This window comes from Canis lupus, chromosome 18 (genome assembly GCF_011100685.1).
Source record: "Canis lupus familiaris isolate Mischka breed German Shepherd chromosome 18, alternate assembly UU_Cfam_GSD_1.0, whole genome shotgun sequence".
Classification (NCBI taxonomy): Eukaryota; Metazoa; Chordata; class Mammalia; order Carnivora; family Canidae; genus Canis; species Canis lupus.
Window position 1 is genome coordinate 8,339,685 of NC_049239.1, and position 25,033 is coordinate 8,364,717.

General features: G+C 42.0%; 1 long non-coding RNA gene across 1 annotated transcript in view; it reads right to left on the reverse strand.

Moving 5' to 3' along the window:
* The window catches only part of LOC102152764, a 75,350-nt gene that overhangs the window by 23,150 nt on the left and 27,167 nt on the right, over positions 1 to 25,033 (reverse strand). The gene's annotated exons all lie outside the window — the stretch shown is intronic.

Below are 25,033 nucleotides of genomic sequence, written 5' to 3' on the forward strand. Positions count from 1 at the left end.
GTGATGAGGTGTGCTGAGAGAGGGGCAGAAAAAAGTTAAGTGTCACTGAGAAAATTTTGACCTAGACCCTCTGTGTAAACTTCAGTGACATTAACCAAGATGCAAATTCAAGACAGGGAAAAGATGGGTCAGGGCAATGTAGGAACTTAGTTTAGTTTTGAACATAACAGAATGAGTTTCCACGTGGTTATTGGAGCAGGGGTTGGGACTCAAGAGAGAAGACAGTGCAGGGAAGGAAAAGGGAAGAGAACACTGCTTTTAATCTGAATGCTAAGAGCTGTGCTAGGTGCTTTAGACTACTATAAGGCACCCCACAGAAAGGGATCTCGACAATTTAGTAGATGTATCACCATTCAAAGCCTAGAAGTTCCCTTAACTAGAGATGCCTCTTGTTTTGCAAAATTCACTCCAGTTCCACAGAAATAATTAGAGAAAAAATTAAAGTAATTATACATATGAATATAGATGCCATAATGTGAGATGTTAAGTGGTCTGTTTAATCATGTAAATTGGGTATCTTCAGTGTTGAACTGTGGCCTTGATAGGTTAGAGGCAACTTTTTCATATACGCAATATTAGAATGAACCATTGGCATTTCCCACAGTGTGTTTTGTAAGATTGATAAGTCCAGACTTTGGCAAATTCTATTGATAGTTATGGGCTGTGGAGTACAACAGCTTTTGGGTAAGAGGGGGTGGAGGTGCTCCTGAAAGAGCCTAGAAAAATAAGTGTGACCCATTCCTATCTTTCAATAGCACCTGGTAGGACCACACACAAAAATAAAATCTAGAGGAACCAGGTGAGTTCCGTGAAAGAGACAGAGATTTAAGCAGCATCTACAGGAGCCTTCTGGGAAATACCCAATACAGTAATGGTTAGATGAAGGCAAGGGTAAGATGGAGACCAGGGAAGAGCATAAAGGAGGTGGTGTCTGCCCTGAGTCTTCGATGGTGAGCAGTAGTTGTCCAGGTATAAGGTCAGGGGGAAGGCACTGTAGGGAGAAAAAATGGCAGTGGTGGAGGAAAGGTCCTGGGGTAAGACAATCTAGTGAAAGTCAAGAGCTCCTCACTTTGGTGCCTTGGAGTCCACAGTGCTAGAAGGAGGGAGTGGGAAAGAGCTGAATAGGAGTAGTAGGGCATCTGGAGTAGGGGACAGATTAAGGAACTCGGGCTATCCCTGACAATGGTGATAGAAAGCCATCATATGAATTTAACCAGAGGACCAACACATCATCATAGGAGGTGTGTGGAGGTCTCAGTAGAGAATGACCTGAAGGAGGCAAACGTAGTTCTTATACTAGGTCAGGTGAGAAATGCTGAAGGCTAAAACCAGGTCAGGGGTAGGAGGGCCGGAGAAGGAGACAGAACCAAATATGTATCAAGGTGATAGAACTGATTGTCAGCAGAGATTTGGGTGCCAGTGATCAAGGTGGGGAATAAAAAGGTAAGGAAATAGGATGAACATAGCTTTAGACATATTAAATTGAGGTCTCTATGGGCATCAAGAGAGAAGTCCAGGCTGGAGACAGAGATTTAGGGGATGATGACAAGGGAGATGGTGGTGGCAAGCATTTGCTGGGCATCCCCTCCGTGCTGGGCACTATACTGACTGTTTCCCATTCATTGGGCTGTTAATTCTTGTTCTGCTATATTCTTCAGAGCCCCTATCACCGTTGCATATCCAACAGTCCATTTGCTCATTTGTTCAGTGTCTGTCTCACACCATAGTAGAAGTGCCACAAGGACAAGGATTCTTCTATGTTTTCCTTGTCACTATATATCCAGTGTAACACATAGTAGCTACTCAAAACATTTTGGAGGGCGGTACGTGTGCATCGGGTGTATGTGTGTGTGTGGTATGGTACCTATATGTGATGTATATGGAAGATGTGTATGCAGAGGGATGTGTATGTGGAAAGGTGTATGGGTGTGGGGAGATGTCTGTTGAATGAATGAATGAGTCAATAAAATCCAATAATGCCCATTAACCTGCTTGGGAAGATTGTGCCTTCAAAAACCTTACCCTATGCTAAACTAGCAAAGGCACTTGCTCAGATGGTGTTCCCCACTACTCCCCCTCTCACAGGGACTGTGCGTCCCATTCTATGCCATTACTTATAGGGAGTTTATAGGGAGCAAGTTGCCTGTCGTCTTAAAAAGAGGGGGGATGTCATGCATCACTTATCTGCAAGTTTTTGTGCAAGTTGCTTGTGCTGGGAAGAGACCTGAGAGGAACCAGCTGAGCGAGTCCTCTCCCCTTGGTGAGACTCACTCCTCCTGGAGCACCAGCTGGTTTTCCCACTCAGGTAAAAAAGAGAAAGCAGAGATTGCCCTTCACTCCATTCTGGGGACAGGCCTGCCTATGTACAGGACTGGCCACATAATATGTGGGTCCCACTGCAGAATTAAATGGGGGCAGGGTTACCACTGCTCTACAATGATTATGAATCTAACACTAAGAGCAGAGCACTGACCAAGGGTGGGTCCTTCCAAGTTCAGGGCTGTGAATTAGAGCTCAGTGGTAAGCCACTGGGAGCTCTGCTGCCTACCAGGCTGAGGTTTGATGAGAAGTTTCAATCCCCATCTTATAAAATCTTTGCAAACCTGCCCGTTATTGATTTTCTTCTCTTAAACACCAGATGATTTCCTGAGACAAATTACTTGGTGTCCCCTCTCTATAGGTCCTCTTCTCTCTCCTTTGACGATTCCTCTTCCCACATTTCTTGCAATACTATCTGGTAGTATTGTGAATTCATTTATTTTCAATTCTGGGACCCAAGGCAGGAAACTTCCCCGGCTTACATGTTGGTGAGTTCCTGAAAATGTGAGCCTATGGCTGTTATTTATATGTGATATTATATCCTCCCGTGGGTGCTCATTAAATTTGCAAAGACTTTCCCACAGGTAGCTGTCGAGCATCCCAAATGCTTTAAAGAATACAGGTCAATAATTGCTTATCCATAATTCTGGAGTTCCAGAGGTGAAGGGGCAACTCTGAAAATTTGTTATTTTTTGGTAAACTATTTAAACCAATGTGAGAATATTTAATAGCAATTATCCCACTTAGTGTGAATATTTTATATGTGTCACTGTAGAAAATGTAATGGGTTTGAGTGCTTCCTCTGGCCCCCGATGGGGATGCTACACAATATACACCATGCACTCACATTACCTTTCTGAAGTACAATAAATTCTGAAGTCTGGCCCATATGGGTTGTGGTTCAAGAACTGTGATCTGATATTAATATATGCTTTGGGAAGCAGTTTGCACTAGTCAATGTATAATCTATTATCACTTGATTCATACACATTCTCTCTGGGAATGTAATTAAGTGGGTATATAAGCCATCCTTTTCTTTAATATTCAAATAAAGGCCAGAAAACATGGTTATATGCTTCCTAGGTATTTTCATTTCTTTGGGAATACTTGCTGACTTTGGAGTTTTAATATTTAAGTCTTAAATCTTTAGCAATGAATTTCTCATGAATTTATTATAGATTTATGGACTTAGAAATCCTATATGTAAGTAGCATAATAAAGAAGTTGCTGTTTTAAAAAATATGACATTACTGTAACCAATAAACATTTCTAACCTCATTGGAAACAAGCAAAGGGAGAAAATATAACCCTCAAACACACTTAATCCACAGGTAGAATTACTCAGGGACCAATGATGATGTTTAATTTTCTATGGAAAGCTATGTGTAAGGTGCCTGATGGGCCTTTACAGTTTTGTAGTTAGTGAGTGAATACTAACTATAGTTATAAATAGGGCGGAAATATAAATACTAAGCAAGACTGAGTTGAGAGGTTACCCCTATTTTCCAGATAAATAAACTGAGGCACCAGATTAATGGAAATATCCTTCCTAGACTTTTAAGGGTCCTGTTGGTCCAGAGAGTAACTCATTAATTCCTATTCCCCCGCTTCTTCTTCCTCTTTCTTCTTCTGCTCCCCCTCTTTTTCCTACTGCTGTAGTTCAATGCCATTAGTCGATTCTTTTCTTTACTTAGCGTTTCTATTATCTTCATTGGCACCAAGAATCTTTCAGTTTTCATGTAAAACATACACAATGTGTTTGGGAGCAGTGATTATCTTCTTGGAGACAGAATGAAAAGGCTGTGAAAAGTGTAAGAGGCAAGGATGGGTTTTACTGGCCAATCTGAGAAACCCATTACTTGGCAGAGTCACTGAGGTTTCGTAGGATTAACTCTGAGCAAGGCCTAATGGTCATAATTACAAACACTACTAACCGTGAGTCAGATTTGAAAACATTATTGCAATTATGTTTGGGTAAATCTCAATTTATAGGCAGTGACTGTTCACAAAGCATCAGGGAGACTGGCACCGGGCAGATTGGAGAGTGACGCAAATTTTGATCAAGCTTCACAGAGGACTTCACAATATAATTTGGTGTTCCTTATAGTTTAGTAAGGTGAGTTAGAGTTGAACACTGTCTTCCAGGAGCCACATGCGGGAGATGTTTATAGTATACCTATTACAGAAATGAAGTCAGTGGTGGAAGCAGAATTAAAACTTAGGGCATCTGAGGATCCCATGTCTGCTCTCACCCATTAGCCAGAAAGGGGATGAATTGAGTCACCGGTGTGAACTCTGGGGGAGGGGGCCCTAAAATAATTTCTCCTGACTGTGCTACATCTTATCTTGCCACATTGTGGGTGACAGAGCCTGTCCTCATTATCTTATGCCCAACCATGAGCCCTTGTGTAGGAGAAGTGAGAAAAGTGAAGTCTGTGGTGTGATTTTGATTGTCATGTGGGAAGGCGATGTAAGCGACTCCCTCCTCGTGGACCGGGGATCTGAGTGAGCAGGCCTTTCAGGATGGATCCTGGGCACAGCACTCTTTTCTCGGCCTGACAGCTGAGAGTGCACCTCCTACTTCCTTGGCCACAAGCACACATTTTTAATAAGACATCAGTTGAGCAGCAGAATATTGGATATGACTTTTAATTACATTCTGCTTCCCATAAGCTCTACCTCCTCACTGCTAAAGAAAATATCACTGCCTTTGGGGTCACATAGCTTTCTGTGATAGGCGATTTTCAAATTTTACTTAAAAATTCGTGTGAAGATATGACCCACTTCGCCAGCTCACGGTGCAAAATCGGGTCTCATTTCTCTTCATAAACCGATCATTATTGACTCTAAGCCTTTGTCATTCCTCAGAGGCTCTAAAAAAATGTGTTCTCGCTGGAAGGGGATCAATGAATAACCCTTTAGAGTGAAGGAAATGGGGATGTTTGGCAATTTGCTCTGAGGGAGACCCTTTCTGTGATTGCCACTTCCTGGGGTTGCTACCAAGATGGGCCACCAAGCATTCCAGGGCAAGGCTTCATCTGCTCGAGAAATCCCGAGGCACTGAAGGGCACGCCAGCTACACCTCTGGATTCAGGGTATGTAGGAAGCTGCTTCTGCTCTTGGGCACATTCTCATCTATTGTTGCTTCACACCGAACCAGATATAAATTCCAAGATGTATGCCATCACTTTATATCCATGCACAGACACTTCCCCAGGATGCACACGTCATGGTACCTGGACACTGGTTCAGGAGGGGTCACAGAAAATGTTCTGTTAGAAGAGCTCTCCTCATCCTCTTCATCGACACAGGCCCTGACTGTTGAGCTTAAATTCAGCTTCCCTGGAAGCCCTTTCTCTCACCTGTTGGCCACACTCTGGGCAACCACAGGCCATCAGACATCCTCTAATAAATTAGAACCTCAAATATTTATTTATTTATTTATTTTTATTTATTTTTTTTTTATTGGTGTTCAATTTACTAACATACAGAATAACCCCCAGTGCCCGTCACCCATTCACTCCCACCTCCCTAGAACCTCAAATATTTAATTCTTTTCCTTCTTGGTGGCCATTTGGCCCTTCATATTAATCTACTGATGGGGATAGATGGCAAAGAAAGGGACCATGCCAATCTTTATCCGCCTATGGAAAGCTATGCCTCACAACCTGCCATGCTGACTACAAAATCATTATGTACTTGTCTCACATGACATACTTTAGATGGCTACCTATTTAAAAAGCATCTAACTACTTTCTCTCTGTAAGAAAACCCGGGGGGGGGGGGGTCTGTTATGTTGCTAAAACTAGAAATGACTAGTGCTGTTTAATGTCAGTTTTCAAAAAAAAAACCCTAATAAATAAAACAAATTAAACAGATTTACCAGAACATAAAGACTCTTAACTCTGGGAAACGAACTAGGGGTAGTGGAAGGGGAGGAGAGCGGGGGGTGGGGTGAATGGGTGATGGGCACTGAGGGAGGCACTTGACGGGATGAGCACTGGGTGTCATTCTGTATGTTGGCAAATTGAACACCAATAAAAAATAAATTTATTATTACAAAAATAAATAAATAAACAGATTTACCCCACCCAACAGTACTGCTGCGGGCTATGTAGTCACCTCAATAGAACTATTGTTGAGGGAGAAGATGGAGGATTTCTGATAAGAGCGATGTTCCACGTGTGAGAATAACCACATGCATGGATGTTCTGACTACTTTAGGGACCAAGGAAAAGTCCATGGAATCTAACAGAGCCAGGAAAGCTGAGTGTTGGATGGGGAAACCTCCATCTCAGTCCTACCGAACCCAAAGGATGCTTAACTTCTGGACAATGAGGAGATGGATATTCAGGACTCAAGCCGACTGGAGCTGAGAACATTCCATATATTCTTTCTGTTGATGAACATCACCTGGACAGTTTGCACCCCATTCCAGTTTAGGCAAGGTGGAATCACATGTAACGTAATGCTAGATTCTAAGATAAGCACATAAGGATATTACATATATAAGTATGAAATTATCTTGAAAAGTCCCACAATCTACCCACGGGTTCATAATGTAGTGATTTGTGAGTATAACCCCAGAAGAACATCAGATGCACATCTATTTCCCCCGTTCTTGGGCATACGCATTGAGTAGAGTGCCAGGTGGGATCACCCACCAGATTGTTATGTTCTCTCTTCTCTTCAACTGCATGTAATTCAAATCACGAGTTCAATGTGCACATGATGCAACCGCAGTCTAAGTGGGAAGGGTGGACTTCTACATGTGGGGTCTTGAAGGAGTAATAACACACAGGGAAAAGAAATACTGGCCAGGAGATGCAGAAGAAAAGCATACTTCTAAAAACATACTTTGGTGTTGAAGCAGGAAATTTTTTTCTGGTGTTCTCGAAAAACTGCTAGTCTAAGATGAAGCCACTGGAGCTAAAGAAGAGATTGACCTGATTCTTGCAACACTTTCTAAAATGTTTCTAAATCTGGCTTCCAGGGAGGGCACCACACCAGTTCTCCTACTGTTCTGGTCACTCCTTCTCAGGCTTTTTTGCTCCTTCCTCCTCATCATCCCAACCTCAAAATGTCAGGAGCCTACAGGTCTTAGTCTTTGGATTTCTTCTCTCCTAAATAGACTCTCACTCATTGATCTCTTCCACTCCCATGCTTTATATACCATATATACCCTGATGGTTCCGCATTTATATCTATAGCCAACAGCTCCTCTGGGAGCTCCAGACACACATATCCAATCACCTACATAACATTTCCACTTGATGTAATAGACTTCTTGAGCAGATGTGTCTAAAACTGGATTCTTGATTCCCTATTTCTATCATATTTGTTCTTCCTCCAGCACATTTTATCTCTGCCAGTGTCACCTCCATTCTCCCAGTTGCTCAGGTCAAAAATAAAAAGTCATTCTCCACTCTCTTTCTCTCCCATACCACATCTAATTCATCAGCATATGCTGTTATCTGGATATCAAAACACATGCACAGTCTGGGGCTTTCTCATCATCTATGGACATCGCCCTGCTCCAGGCCATGGGCATCTCCCGCTTAAAACATTCCCATCTTTCCCTAACCGGTCTTCCTCATAGTGGTCAGTCATTCTTCTCATAGTGGTCAAAGATGCCTTTTAAAGATATATATCAGATCATGTATCTCCTTTGTCCAAAGGTTTCTGATAGTTTTTCATGGAGGTGAGAATAAAACCTCAAGCCCCTTAATGGCTTTCAGAAGTCCCCATGATCTGGCCATGGCTCAACTCCTCAACAATTCATGCCTTCTTGGATCCTTCTTTGGCTAATGTCAAGTCACTTGGGCCTTTTAATAGAATACACATAATCCTTCACCTCACTAGAACACTTTAATATATTTTATTTATTTAGTATTTATTTTCTAGTCCTTTCAGCCTGGAGCTGCCTTTTACAGACTTAGCATAGCTGACTCAAAAAGCTCTCTATAGGGCAGAGCGGAGAGTGATTAGAAGAGGTAATCAGGTCTTTCTTCACGCTTCAGATTCTTAGTGCCATGGATCAAACCTATGTTGGGAAAAGGAGACAAGTTATTTAAGTCAACCTCATGGTTGACTTCCTCCATCTAGATATATTTCAATAATTAAAATATTAGAATCCATTCAATATGTTGTTAAGAGATATGGATAGAAGATTCACCATAGCACTGTTGAAGGCAAAGTTTGGGGAGGGGGAGGATTAAGAAAAATGGAACAAAAACATTTTATATTTATAGTGCTTTAAGTCGACACTTCTCAATAAGCCAGTTCCTGTGGTTTAGGGAACACCACTGATGCACACATATCAGAGCCAACCATGCAAAGAGCCAAGTTGCAAAACTTCCGTGTTGGCTCTAATTATATCCCAATTGATTATTTTAAGTTTTTTATGTATCTGGGGCAAATGACAAGAATAACATATCCCAATTGAGTACTATTGTGTGTAAGGTGATGAAAAATTATCAAAATGCAAGGAGTCGGAAAATGGGACTCTTGTGTGTCTTTACTAAAAACAAAGTAAACCTAAAGATGTACTGCAATTGATGAAGATGGAAATTCAAAATTACAGTGACAATTCAAGAATGGAAAAGTCCTACATAAAAGGAATCAAGGTGAATATTAAGACCAATGAAGCTTAAGCATGATTTGCAATACCTTTAAATAAGGATTAGAAATGTAAATGTGCAGGAGCACCTGGCTGGCCCAGGCGGTAGATAGAACATGTGACTCTTAATCTCAGAGTTGTGAGTTCGAGCCCTGCAATGGGCATGGAGCCTCCTAAAACATCAAAATAATTTTTTAAAATAAATAAATAAATAAATAAATAAATAAATAAATGAAACAAATGTGCAAAGCAGAGCAGTTTTTATTTTGTATTAATTTCTTTAAATTCAAGTTAGTGAACATATAGTGTATTGCTAGTTTCAGAGGTAGAGTTCAGTGATTCATCAGTTGCTCATTATGTCACGTGCCCTCCTTAATATCCATCACCCAGTTACCCCATCCCCACTCCCCCACCCTTCCAGCAACCCCCGGTTTGTTTCCTATAGTCATGAGTCTCTTATGGTTTGCTCCTTGTCTTTACCTTATTTTATTTTTCCTTCCCTTCTCCTATGTTCATCTGGTTTGTTTTTTAAAAATACAGTGGTGTATTACAAAGTTCATCAGGTAATAATAAAATGGGTCTATTATCCTGGGTCAATTAACAGCAGTTCAGAAGTAGAACAGAAAGGAGTAGACAAAGTAAAATGCATTGAATTCCTTACTATAAATATTACCAGACTGAGTGTTGCTGAGAATTAGAACATGTAGCTTTAAATATGTAACTTACTACTCTAAAAGATGACCCGATTGGAATAAAAAAATTACAACCTTAAAATCACTATAGAATAGAAAATAAAGATCTTAATGTCAATATAACTGTCAAGAGTCTTTGTGACCTGAAGAAAAAAGACTTTCATTTTGCAAAGCAATCATTTGCTGATATAAGAAAACTCTATGGGAAAAGGTGAGTGTTGCAGTCTGTTAAAGATTAATTTTTTTTAAATCTTGCACACAAAAATGTATATAATATCCATAAGGAGAAATTAGTAGGTATTTATTTACTTTCAACATCAAAAATGTCTGTCTTCTTTTTATATATTCAGAAGATATTTAGAAGACATGAAGCACATGTTAGGATTCAAAGTTTCAATAATTTTCAAACAACAGATATTGCACAAAGTATCCAATGGAAATTCCAGAAAGGCATACCAAAAAAAAAAAAAAAAAAAAGTGCACTTTCCTGCATTTTTAAATCTCAATCTCATTTGTGTGTGTGTGTGTGTGTGTGTGTGTGTGTGTGTGTGTGTGATCGTGCTTGGGTTAACATCTGGTATACAAAATTTAAAATGTTCAAATATCAATTTTTTTCCTTCTTCCTTAGTAATGGAATCTCAAATTTTTGTTGGATTTGTAGCCAACCAGAATAGACTATTTTCCCCACCTTCCCTTGTGGTGAGGTCTACACATATGACTGCATTCAGACCATTGAGATGGGAGTTGAAGCAGAGGACAGGACTGCCAGCAGGTATCCTTCAGGGCAAGAGAGCATCTTTCTGCGCCATTTCCTTCTTCCTACTGGCTGGGCAGTGCACAGGGATGCAAACAGCTATGTGAGCTCCGGTGCTTCGGCTGCTGCAGATGGCTGGACAACAAGGTAGATAATCCAGGAAACCTGATGTCACAGAAGCCTCTGATTACCTTTGAGACAGCAGTTCCTGATTTATAATGGAAGCCTGAAACCAAAGTGGTTCATATGCAGGAGTGAGTGGGTGATGGGAAGTGGAAACGAGGGAAGAGTCTACACTTTCAAAATGCCTCACAGGGAAGCCATGGAGATGCGAGGCAGGGGTTTGTGCAAGAGTCAAGGCTGGGGGTGAGTCATGCCTTTTCTGGGTGGTAGCAGAGCACTGGGGAATCTGGAACGTTTATAGCTGGAGGCCAGAGAGAAGTATCTGTGAAGAGAGAGAAGAACCGAACAGATCATGGGAACAAAATATTGCTGTCGGGAGAGAGTTGAATCCAAAGCAAATGGAGAAGAGGCTAGTCTCCCCTGGTGTAGGGGAAGAAGGGACACAGATGAAGACAGGTTGGGAAGTGCCAGGTAAGGAAATGGAAGGCCTAGTAGCTCCAGCTGTTTTCTGGAAACTAAGAAGCAAATCAAGTCTTAGGGAGGAGAATAGTCAAGATTCGAAACATCATTGAGGGATGAGAAAAACTCATAACACTGCTGAGCATTTCCGAGATCCCACTCAAGAGTGGCCCTGGACACAGCGTCCGCCAACGGACAAAGCAGTGTGATTTTCTTCAGCGGGTTCCGCAATTTAGCAATTGGAGCTGGCTCAAATGGATCATTGGGCTCTAGTAGACTAGACTCTTTCAAGGCATATACAGCAGACGATCAAAGGGTTGGTGGAAATGATTGTGTTGACAGTGTGGTTGAACTAATAAGCCACGAAGTACAGACAAGTTAAGAAATGAATTGAAATGGGGGGGGGCGTCGGAGAGCCTGGTTGAATGGGTGGATGGAGACAGGGAAGGGAGTGCAGGTGCAACCCTGTGGACAGGGAGGAGTTTTGGCCTGAGGGCTGTGTGGTGGTGGTAGAAGGAGGGAGCTGGGGGTCCCCAGGGAGTATGGGGGAGGCCAGAGGTGCAGCCCAACCCGAGGGCTGAGTGCAGACTAAGCTAAAACAGAGATGGGAGTAGGGCGGATGAGACCACAGGGGCTCAGAGGCCCACGAAGCTGAGATGCGACATGCGGTGCCCAGAACGAAGTTCAAATCACGCATGGTTTTGGAAGGAACAGGATTAAAGAAGAAAATTGGTCCAAGGACCAACTTGTTGCAGAGGCCATGGCTGTAAACCAAATGCAACAGTATGGAGACATGTAGCCACTGGAAAGCAGAGAGCCGGCCAAGGAATTTTTGTAAATATAAAACCTCAAAGATATACACCATTAGCTCCATTTAATAGTAATTTTTAGAAAAAAATGTGATCACTGTCAAGTCATTGTGAATAACATACGTTGAGTGTTTACCATTATTATTATTGTCCCGACAATAAGGATGACATTTTGGTAGGTAGGACCCAATCACGCAAGCCCTCCTCCCTGCAACTGATTTCTTTTTTCTTTTTTCTTTTTCTTATTCCAGTAGAGGGCACTCAAAGCTCAAATAAATGCATGACAATCATTTTTACAGCGATTGTTTTATATAATTAAAGCTCATATTGAAGTGAAAAAGAGAAAATCTGATTTAATGAGACTTAATTACTAGTTACGCGTGTAAATTTCACTAACATGAAATAAGAACCTATAAGTGATCACGTGAGAACATGCCTCCCCAGACACTCTCGTTTCCTCTCTGCACACACTGAGAGTGGGAGGGAAAATCTCTTGCCTATGAGACAAGATGGACTTTCTGAATGCGCGTCCCCAATGGACACCTGACCCTCGGGCTTCATTTTCATTCCCATCTGACTTCTTTGAGACCCGGCTTAAATAATCTGGAAATAATCCTGGGGGCTATGGACAAACATCCCTCAGTGACAATGGCCTGAGAAAGCACCAATGGGACAGAAGTGACGAGGAGGAGAGGAAATCCCTTGTTGGCGAAACTGTGCCACAAATGAGGGAGGTGGCTCAGAGGGAGGTTGTCACCGCTGCGCACAGCCCACGAAGAGTTCTTAGGGAAGCTTCCAGAAGACCTCGTGTTTCGGAGAGCTGTGAAAATCCAAGTATCATTTGTACTTGAGGGAAGACACTCTTCCAAGCACAAGATTAGCCTTGTGTGGCTTTGGTTGCCAATTTGGCCGGATCGCAGTGGAAGATGTGAACAGTGGTAACGCGGCTGTCAGTATCTTGTCAAGGGTTCTCCTGGAGGAGTCAGACCCTGGGGTCAAGTGATTCTGCAGCTATGGTCGTTGCCACAAGCGGGTTGCCATGATCCAAGCACAGCAGCTTTTCCAAACACAGAGGACATTTCGGTTTGGCTTCACATCTCATGTCAGAGTGAGGGTTACTTGCAGGCAGCGAACGGGAATCGCTTCCAGTTTCCTGTAATAATGATGACCTATCAATATGAATTAGCTTCTTAGGTAGTACGCAGGCTGCTTAAGGGGAAGAGAAGATTCTTCCCCAAAAAGTCTTCTTGGCAGAGATTGTGGACCTGGCATTACAGAGAGTATGTTACGGCTTTATGACTTATTTATAACAGACTTTTTTTTTAAGGCACCGTTACAAGATTCTGAGACTTTACGATTTAAACATCTCCGCTTCTCTGCCCCCCCACCCTCACCAGACGCAGCCTTCCCAGTGCTCATAAACTCTGGATGCCGTAGTGCTGGGATTCAGCCGTCGTTCATTTGTGTCAACTCCCTTGAACTCAGGATGCAAGTGCCAGGGGAGCAAAGGTCTGAGAAGCTATGCAAAATGGAATTTTTTAAAAAGCACTTTCTCTTCGTCCTAATAACACGACAGTACAAGATAAAGGATTTAGCGTGTAAGACCTCGAGGGTGTGCAAACATCAATAATGAAAATCAAACAGCTTTCAGCTCGCGGGGTTAAGTATAGAATATGTATTTATGGCTTGATTGTAATTGTTGGGCACGTCTCTCCTTGCCATATATGTTGACCTATCAGGCGGCCGCGGGCCCGTTGTTTATCCTTTTTCTCAGCTTCCTGACATTGGCATGATTCATAGTTGTAGGCGATACACTACAAGGTTGCATCTAGTTTCTAACCCTCTAGCTGAAGGTTTCCCTGTTACGTGGTTGGGCAAGCTAAATATTTTACGGAAAATAACATCAAATTTGTACTAAAGGAAAATCGTTCAAATGAAAGGGAATGCCAAAGGTCTTGACCCTGACCAGCCAGGCCCCACGTGGCAGTGCCGCAGAGTGGAAAACACACAGTGGTCCCGGCAGCGAGTGTGGCTTCTGTAACTTGTGCCAGCTACAACTTCTCTGCAGGTCTGTAAGTTCCTCCTTCTCCCATCCAACCACCCAACCTCAAGATTCTCTGCCCCTACGGATGACTTTTGTAGCACCTAGGATACGTTCTGCTGTGAGTGTGAGAACCAGAAGACCTAGCTAAAAATAGCTTAATAAATAAAGGCCTGGGTGATGACCTTACCTAACAGGAAGTCTGGCCACAGGGTAATTCCAGCGACATTCACTTGGTAGCTCAGTGAGGTCAGCTGGCCTGCACACATCTTGTCTTCGGGCTCACAAGATGACTACCAGCAGTATCACATCCTCACACGGTGACATTCACAGAGAGGAACGATCGTAGTTAGCCTGGACCAGTCATCATCTGTGCTCAGCCCAGATGTGCCCAGGAGCACGAGGAGGGTGTGAACCAGGGGGGTGAAAGTGATGGCCGGTGGGGGTTGCTTAGGCGATGTGCGGTGTAGACATGCACACAACACTCACTGGTAGGTTTCAGAGTGGTCTGAAGGCCCCGCAAGTACCCTAGATGACAAATATCACCATAACACAATTCTGATGGGTAGAGACCACCCTCCTTATTTCGTAGTTTGAAATTTTTCCTCTTTGGAACCTATTCCCAGTTTGCTTAAAGCACTTGGGAGCACGCTAAATTCCACAAGCAGCGTCTCTTAACCCTTCTGAATTTATTTGAATCCTGATCCCTCCGAATAACTAATAAGCAGCATGGCACTCCATGAGACAGATGATGGGGAACCTCCATCATTACTGCTTATGCCTTACTAAGGGTGATGGTGGTGGGAGGGAAGAAGGGTGCCACGTGGCTTCTAGAACTCATCACGATCAAGTTGTAAAACTTCAGACACTCAGTTTTTGCTGCCCTTATGTTGCATGATTTCCTTCCAAAAAAATCCAGAATTTACCAGCTATTACCCCTCTTGCCATTTTCAGGGGACCTCGTCAATTCAAGATGGTGTTTTGTCTATGACCAATGTGAGGCTGGCTGCCCTTCTTTTGTGGGAATGGTCACTCAGATAACATAATTCATGGCCAGGAGACATGTTATGTGCCTCCCACTCTGTCCTTTAATCTCAGGCTTCATTATCCCAGTCTGAGATCCTCCTGCTACTGGTGATGGAGAGGAAAATGGGGCTTCTCTGTTGGCATGAAGCTGGGGTTCCTTCTCACCCTAGTCCCCCTGAACTGGGGCTGCAATGTAGAGTTGGAAGAGCCAGACATTCTAGAAGAACAACTGCATTCATAAAGTATAAGAGCGCTGAGATTCCAAACACCAGAGGGTGAATCAGGATGTTCTCAACAGTCAGAGCAACAGGTGGAGGTGGATGTCAACTGGGAAATGGATCCCAAAATTCAGTCAGGGCAGTGTGAGCAGGAGAAAGCACACGACGATCAGGGGTACAGAGGGGGTGACAAGGGGACTGAGCAATTGATGGATACACCAATCAGCCAGCCTGGCTCAACCAGGAGCAGTTTGGGTAAAATCGGTTTTCCAAATCACTTACACCGCCCATGTATTGCGGCCTTGAGACTGTTAGTGATGAAAATGAGAACGCATTTCTACATTGGGGAGGGGAAATTTTATAGAGGTTGCTTTGGGAGCCAAAGCTATTCATCCTCAGTGTAATGCGAGTTTCTGTCAGCAACCTTTCCTGATATTTTAACCTCATCTGCTCAAGATTCTTTCTAGATTTGGGGATAATTACTCACATGCCGTTAAACATTATGTTTGAGAGGATCGCGCTGATGTGGAATTTCTGGTGTCCTGCCTTCCTGTTATTGCTACAGATTTAGGTGTGCTCTCTTGCAGAGCATCACCCACAAGTAGCCTTGTGTCACTAGGCAAATGGGTTTGACTTCAGATGAGAATTTAGTCTACAGATTCACATCATATGGAACAATTAAGCTGTTTTCTATTATGTGCTAGTCAGAACATTTCAGCAGATATATATGTGTATAATAATATATAATTATATTTAATTACATCATATTTTATAAATATATACTTAAAATATATAAATATTATATATATATATATATCAATTTAGAGAAAGTTTGTGGCTTCAGCTAATAGAAACTCTGACTAATAGGGACTTAACCAAACGTAAGCTTGTATTTTTCGGCTAATGCCTCTGGAGACAGAGCCTTCTTATCTTTTTGCTCTCCCATTCTCAGCATGATGGCTCATTGCCTCAGTGTCACTGGACGGCCGCTCCAGCCCTAATCATCTCATCTGTGCTCAAGACCAGAGGTAAAGGAAATCACTCCCTTTATCAGGAAAGGATAGGCTTTATTGGCCAGAATTGAGTCATATGGACACCGGTAGCTGCAAAGAAAGCTGGAATAGCATGTTATTGATTCTTGCAGCCTTAACTGAGGAGGTGGCTGAAGGCAAACGGGGTTAGGGAAGGGCATGGAGCCAACTAGCCAAGGATGACCACCACACCTGCTATAGTAAAGGTCCCAAGCAGGAATGATACTAAAACCTAAAGGCAAGCTCTTACTTAAATGAAACTTTGTGCGACATACCACAATAGCCCTGAAAGATAGGAGAAGCTTAAAAGTTCACAGAATCAAACAGGCCGAAAGCTGGCAAGTATGAAGGATAGAAACAATTTTTAAAATCTAAGTTGTTTCTTTGCCTTCCTATTTTTCTTTAGTTAAAACTGCCTGCAGTTTTAAAATATTTTATTTATTTAGTTGAGAGAGAGACAGAGATAGCAACAGAGAGCATGAACAGGGGAGGAGCGGGAGAAGCAGGCTCCCCACCGAGCAGGGAGGCTGAGTGGGGCTTGATCCCAGGACGGCGATCGTGACCTGAGCTGAAGGTAGACGCTCAACCCACTGAGCCACCCAGGTGCCCCATGCCTACATTTTCTAAAGGAATTTCAGAAATCTTTTAAAGGTGTATAAATGATTACAGAATAACACAAGTTAAAATTGGAGCAAAGGAATAAAGGCTGATTAGCTGAACCTATTACGGTGATCATTTCACAATGAACGTAAATCAAACCATCACGTCATATGCCTTACACATATACAGTGATATTTTTTTTTGTCAATTATTTCTCAACAAAACTGGAAAAAAAGTTTTTTTAAAATAAAGTTGCAAGCAAATTGGAAGCAGGAATCTGACTAAAAATGCACTCACTCCTCGTTGAGGTAAACATATATTAGGGGTGGACCCCAAATTTTCCTTTACTCTCTCTCTCTCTGATCTTTTGCTTTATGTTCCCCCTAAAAGAGACCCTGCTAGGTCTCCTTCAGTTGCAGGGGGAATGAGCTCCTCTGGGTCCTGGAGCAAAATCAGTGGGAAAGGCAGGCATCCGTCCACAGTGACCTCCTCCCTCCTGAGTTATGCAGCCACTTCTTGGGACTGAGGTAGGTCTCCAAGGCTGCTTGGCCAGTTAGAGTGTTTTTTCAGTGCTTCTCCTGTTAAGGGACATTTGATTACTATTATTATTATTCAGTTCATAAGAGCTTTTAGTTACTTTCTTTCTTGGATTAAAGGAGAAAAGAGAGAGACTTAGTCCCTGAGGCTTCCAAGTGTCAGGGCCTGGCTCTGTGTCTCCCTGTGGCTCCTCTCATCTTCCTGCTGGCTGGAAGGAGTCATGTGCTGTAGGTGGAGAGGGCGAGGTTCAGCCCCGTTGAGTTATGTGACCATGGTTTGGCCCAGTCATCGGCAGAGCTAGGTTGGAGCTTGGATCTGACTCTGAAGCCCAGGCCTGTCCATTATGCCACTTTAAAGGAACAGCATGACTACATGTATTCATAAACCTGAGGTCCACTGTCAGAGCAGGCCATCATCAGAGGCTCAGTCCTTCTCCACTGTTCTCTCTGCTTTCTGAAGGCTGTCTAGGAAGATTCCTGTGCTTGGAATTAGAAGGCTTGCTTATCACTTTCTGCTCTTTTACTTAATAGCTGTGTGACCTTGGGTAATTCATGGAAGCCTCCTGAAGCCGGGTTTAGTCATCTACAGACCTAAGGCAATGACATGGCCCACTCCCCCACCCCTGTGGTCACCTCAAGGCAGGACTGGTGAGGGGGAGAGGTTGGCATAAAACTCAAATGACAGCCTCTGTGGTACAGACCTTGGAAAGAACATAAGCTTCAGCCACATTCCATGCGTTGTCTTAGGTATTCATTACTGGAATCTCAAGATGTGGTTTCAGAGAAAATACATTACTTTTCCGACCCTGGTTCACTAGCTTAGGAGTCTCCATGGAACACTCGGTAGACTGTTCCCTAGTGTGCACCAATAGCAACATCAGCAATGTGGCCATGTTGAGAGGTTGGGTTACTTGACAATTCCTAAAGTGAAAAGAAGTGAACTCCTCCTAGCCTCTATTACCTGCCGCGAGGGTAGTTACTCTAGAGAGGGAGGGCTTTTGGCTCCGACATCTCATATGGCTGATCCTACACACAGCTGTTAGAGCAGGAATCAGCACTGGTGAAATAAGCACAGGAACTGCTGGATAAAATAGATCCTAACTGATTGGCATTTTCGTGCCTCCCTAAAACACGAACTGCCTGTATACTGCACTTACTACATCCAAGGACACGCACACTTGCGCTCCTCTAGGCGGGCTCACATGCACAAACATATGCCATTGCACCGGGAACCTCTGAAGAGAATTCTTTGGGAAGAAGGTCGGCTTTGGAGAGCCATCTAAATATCTTGCAGACCCTGTGGGGATGGTAGCCACCATGCAACCACAGAGTCAGGCAGTCTCTGGATCCAGCCCTCTGGATCCATGGTCCTCTGACTCAGCATTGTTTCAAAGATTTAGAAAAAAAAAAAAATAAGTGGAAAAAATATTTCCTAGTGATGAATAGATGCAGAGCAAAATCAGCTTCTACCTAGAATCCAGGAATATATTTTTGGATCTGGTGACCTGGAAAGAAGACATTTGAAGCAGGATCCTCCCAGCATGACTTCCAAACCAGCCTCACAGTTCAGGGAGTATACGTGCACAGGACAAGCACCAGGCTGGCGCTCGAAAAGAAAATGGAAACATTCAAAGGAGGCAGTAGGAACATTTTTTTGACTGTGCAGCCAATCAAGCAATGGAATAAATTACTTGGGAAAACATTTGGGCCTCCCTAAATAGAAACATTCAGGAGAAAAGTGAGATGGAACACACATTCCCATTGTCATTATTGAGCAGTGTTTATTGAGTGTGGACAGGGTACGAGGTAGCTTTCCAAATGCAGAGGCACCCCCAGTTCCTGTGGAAAAGTGTGGGGAAGAGCTGCATGTTGGCAGCTCCCGGCTGTAGCAGAAGCCATGACTCATGAAGACCCTGTGGCTCCGTGGCAAGTTTACAAACTCTTGAGATGCCTCCTGCTCAGAAGACTGTGTCTTGGGTTGGTTATGAACACAGAAACTTTAATTATTGTGATTGTTAAGAGTAGCCCTCATAATCAATGCACTTAGGGTCCTATGCGGTATTTTATGTGCTACCATGTTTTAAACCACTACTAATCAGACAAATTATCTTTCTTGCGTATTTGATAAACTGTGATCAGTAATAACAACTATGTTGTGATGTCATGTTGAATAGGAACAGGCTGATTAACAGGTTATGGCATGGGCATGAGTACAGGCTGGAAAGATGTACATGAGGCAGAGAGAAAGGTAAAGACTAGAGAAGCCTTTGTTCTTGTCCAAAATCTTCTTGTATAATAGAATAATCTTATTATAATACTGAAGGGAGGAAATTGGTCAGCCAAAATGCACTGTGAAAGCCTTGCAAAAAGATCTGCCTTTCCTTGGAATCACTTTACTGATGGAAAATAGGAACACAGTCGAATTGATTTGTTGTTTCACAGGGAAACCATACTCTTGATTCACCTTTTGGTTACCTTCACTACTGACCACCAAATCAAGGATCTGGGAGATTTCATTAACTGTCATTTCATTGGGGCCCACTTGGGCAAACTATTCATTGACCCAGGAAATAAAACAGCACTTTTCATCATACAGAAGAAAGGACATTATGTTATCCTCCTCAAGTTTTGACTCCTGGCTAGTCAACCAAACATCCCCTTTCACTGCAGAGGTGGGCCTTTCCAATGGGGCTAACATATGACCCTTTTCTCATATTACCCTTTTTTTTTTTTCTATCCCTTTAACCTTTCTGCATCAATTGTGGGACAGTCACTTCCAGAAAACAAGGGGACAGATACTGACACTGGAACCATCAATCCCTTGGTGAAGCCCTAGAAATATCATCCCCTTGGTAAAGCCCTCCTGCAGAGGTAAAAATGGAATTACCTCTATAAAAGTGCCTTGGGAATTGTAGGTTTTCATATACACCATTGGTACAAAGTATCACAGAATCAGACATCTTCAGAAGAACACATGTCAGATTCTAGGACTTACTAACAAACCTCCTTTCAGAATATTTAACCCATCACAAAAGTCAGAGAACAGACCCAAGGAATCCACATACCCTATATAATTGCAAACACCAAATAGGAATAGCTCTCTTTGCAAGTGAAGATGAAGAGGGAAAAAAAAAAAAAAGAAAAAAAAAAGACCAACGTAAGGACTTAGTTGAAAACAGAGTACTCATAATGTGGAACGTTCAGCGGAAAAGTATTCTTCCTACAATTATTTACTATTACAATTATTCAGAAATTTGGTATCCTAGAGCAGTCTAAGAAAAAGTGACCTAAAAAGATGTGATAAAGGTCAATGGAATTTAGAAAGAAATAAAGAATGAAGAAAGAGCTAAATGAGATGAGAAAGGATTGTAAAGGAACTAAATTTGCCAGAGTAGAGTTAAAATCTTTACCAGAGGCTATAAAGAACAAATTTCATATTGAATGAAATTTGACATTGATGAGAACGACACACTTCAGTGACCCTTCCAGAAAGAAGAAACATATCAAAAGATGAACATGAAGAGAAAAGATATGGCATTCCTAAAATGCAAAGCCAAGGTAGGAATGATAGATGTTCCTGGAGAGGAAAACAGACCCATTATAAGAAAACTTTCTTTTTTTTTTTTATTTTAAATTTATTTTTTATTGGTGTTCAATTTACTAACATACAGAATAACCCCCAGTGCCGTCACCCATTCACTCCCACCCCCCGCCCTCCTCCCCTTCTACCACCCCTAGTTCGTTTCCCAGAGTTAGGAGTCTTTACGTTCTGTCTCCCTTTCTGATATTTCCCATACATTTCTTCTCCCTTCCCTTATATTCCTTTTCACTATTATTTATATTCCCCAAATGAATGAGAACATACAATGTTTGTCCTTCTCCGACTGACTTACTTCACTCAGCATAATACCCTCCAGTTCCATCCACGTTGAAGCAAATGGTGGGTATTTGTCATTTCTAATAGCTGAGTAATATTCCATTGTATACATAAACCAAAGAAAACTTTCTTGAACTGGAAGAAACATTACAATGTACAGATTGAAAACAGCTAACTCAGTTTCAGGGAATGTTAATAAAAAGAAGCACCTGTGACTCTATCATGATGAATGTTTGAATTACAAAGAATAAAAAAAAACAGGGCCTATAAGCATCTATGAAGAAAATAAGAGGATAGTAACAAACTAACTTTGACAGCAACAAAAAAAATCAAGCTGACTGCAGACTTTTCTGGAAGCAAACATGTGAAGGCCACAGAGAGAGAGATCAATAGAAAGGTTAAGATTAAGAGAGTACTGCTAAATAACTGGATTCGATCAAGTTTTCACTCATATGTGATAAACCAGAAAGGCATTGTGTGATATGTGTAAGTTAATAAAATGTGTTATAGCACACATTTTGAAGACTGGCTTGTAGAAAAATGCTACAGGACAATTATGTGTTATGGTAGGATTATGAATGAAGGCTGGTGACAGATATTTGTATAAAATGTATTGTTTCCAAGGCGATTGATTGAAGTGACTTTATAAGATATTGACTTAAATTCCCAAAAGGCCCTAGGAAACTAACAGTTAATGAGATTCATGGTCTCTATATTTAGAGAAACCAGGATTTAGCTAGATTAAGTGGTGTGTCTCAGAATCTCAGTAGTACAATGGAAGAGGGCATTAGTTATCAGATTAGTATTACCTCTTTCTATTTTGATTTAATTTTAGGAAGTTTATATAAGAAAAATGAAAGAGAAAAGGAAGTTGCTTAACGAGTCAATCATGCTTAAATTCCTCTTCTCTTTCCTAAGGCGAGGTTAGTGCCTATGTTGAATTAGAGTTTTCTCTAGATTTCACTCATAATCTTGTCAACTCCAACAAGAAAGGCCTTTGATAATGATGGGTTCTGACTTTTAAAGTCACTGGTATGCTCCAGGCATTGTTCTAGACACTAGGGCATAAGACATAGGGAACTAAAGCAAACGAAATCATGTGCTCGTGTCTCCCACCGTCAAGAGTTAGGCTTTGGGGATAGGCAGACCTACCTCAACTACAGCAAAAGGGTACTTGTTTGAGCCTGGTAACTAACATGCTAGCTGTGGTAGTTAATGCCCTTCCTCTTTGCTATTGAGGAGACAACCCAGGATCACCAGGCATGAGGAAAACCAAAGTTACAAAAGACAAATAGAAAAAATACTGGTGGAGAAAATAAATTAAGGGCCCAGAACAGAAAGTGTCTTTTCTAAGGGCACTTTTCAAAAGTGCCCTTAGAACTATTTTAGAAGAAATTAACCCAAGGACATAAGAAAAAAACAGAGACAATACAAAAGCTTTTACAGATTAAAAATATAAGTTGAAACAGAAATAAAGTAAGGGCTGGAAGGTAAAGTTGAAGATGTCTCTCAAAACACAGAGCAGAGATATGGAAAAAATATGAAAGAAAGAAAGATGAAAACAATGGAAGCATTAATCCCAAAGTGCCAACATCTGATTAATTAGCAGTCAAAGGCTGTGGTGGCACAGTTTGCTTCTGTTGTGGTGGTGGTGGTTGTTATTGTTTATGTATTAGTAAAAATAATAACTAACATTTGTTGAGGGATTTCATTTTACTGGAATCTGGGCTATGGTCCTAACCCGCAATGTCTTGATGTCTTGCTTTATTACCCTCCCAGGTTTTTTTTTTTTTTTTTTTTTTTTTTTACTGGAACAATGGGATTAGATCAGAGAAATATTTAGAAGGTAAATGAGTATGATGTGGTTATTGAGTGTATTTAGTTGTGAGGAAAAGAAAATAGTCAAGGGGTAACTCTCAGTGATTGGATGGCAACAACCAAGATCAGAAATGCAGAAGTAGGAGCAGGTTTTGCCCGGAAGAAGATACGTTCACTTTTTACATGTTGAGTTGAAGGTGCCCAAAGGATATCAGAATGAGTAAGATCAAGAGATGGTTGACTTAATAAGCTTGAAGCTCAGAGAAAAGGCTGGGCCCGAGAGAGCTTTAGGGATCACCCACATATTGGTTGAAGCCAGAGTGGATACATGCACTCAAAGAAAGTCTTGAGTGTAGACAGAGAAGAGCTGATGCCAAGGCCAAGGTAGCCTGAGGGAGAGACTTGGAAGGAGTACTCAGTGAGTGGGGATCTTGGGACCAGAGTGTCAAATGGCCAGGGGACAAGAGAGGCCTGGGGAGGAAGTGGTCAGGGATGGACACCAGTGCACTGGAATGTTCTACATAGAGGATGCTATTTGGTAGTATTTGTAAGAATGATTTTAATGTCATTCTGGGAACAAGCCAGATAACTGCTCAAGAATAAGTGAGAAATGAATTTGTCAAGTTCTTTGCCTGATTTCTGTGTGACTGGAATGAATAAGTCCTCTATCAGTAGATATTAGAGGATTAAGAGATAATGTCTGCAGATTGTTTAGCAAGGTGCCTGGCATATAATAAATGCTCAACGAATGCAGGAGGTGTACATATATGTGTATGTATTGATTTTTAAACCAATGTATCATAGTGATTGGGTGCATAAATTTTGGATCTAGATAGACTTGAATTTGTAGCTTAGCTCTGCCACTGTGTACTTGTGTAAATTTAGACCACTCACTTTATTACTGTGGGGTTTTTTTTTCATCTATAAAATGGAGGGTGAAGAAGTATCTACCTTCTAAAATGATTTCTAGGTATTATCCATTTTTTTATTATGAATAGTATACTAACTTCTGGATATTTATTTAGTTACCAGGCTGAACTCTCATACTAGTATGTGAATTCATAGAGTCAGGGTTCATCAGGTATGTAATGGTGAATACAGTCTGGTTTAATGCTGGTTTGAGTTTGTCCTCCCTAGCATTCTCTTTTCCCCAAAAGAGAAGAAGAAAGCCAGGTCTTTTGTGTATCTTTGTCCTGGGTGTTTCTGCGGGGCAGACTCCTGCTAAACTTGAGAAAGGCAACGGTGGCTCTCTGGAATAGGAAGGGAAGAGTGGACATGGCCCAGGGCAGAGAAGGAGAGGTGGATGGAAGTGGGCACCCACTTGAGGAGCAGTGGAGACTTGCAGGAGGCTGGAAGGTGCCCTGAGAGAGTAGCAACGTGTCAGACCTTTTGGGACCTTATGGCCCCAGCACCAGCCAGCTGGGAACCTCGGAATAGAGGGGTTTTCCTTTGACTAAGACCCAGGAAACATTAGAATGAGGGGAAGGCAAAAAATCATAATGAAGATTTGATTTGCCATTGATGTGTGTTGATTTGAGAACTAAAGAAATGGAATGAGCCTTGCACATGAATTTTTGCACTGAAAAATTGTACCTGTAGCAAACTCATACTATTTACCAAGACATAAATGTAACTCGCTTTTATTTCCCTGAGACTTTCCCATTATTTATATTTCTTGCTTTGTTATACTGACATAATTTGCAAAATAATTAAGATGTCACAAATTAAGAATGAGGAGCAAGTGAGGGGTGCCTGGGTGGCTCAGTCAGTTAAGTGCCTGACTCTTGATTTTGGCTAAGGTCGTGAGCTCAGGATCATGAAATCAAGCTCCACATCAGGTTCCGGGCTCCCTGGGGAGTCTGCCTGACATTCTCTCTCCCTCTCCCTCTCTCTCTCTGTCCTTCCATCCCCCTTCTCTCTCCTTCTTTTTTTTTTTTTTTTTAAGAATAAGGAACAATTTAGCCATGACCTGCCTAGACCAAGACATCTGAGGAGGACGCAGGTGAAATAGATGATGATCCCTCCATGCATTCCAGCCCATGAGACTGGGAAACTAGTTGACCTCTCCTACCCCTCACTACTCTCCACCATCTCAGAATTTAGGTTCAAGG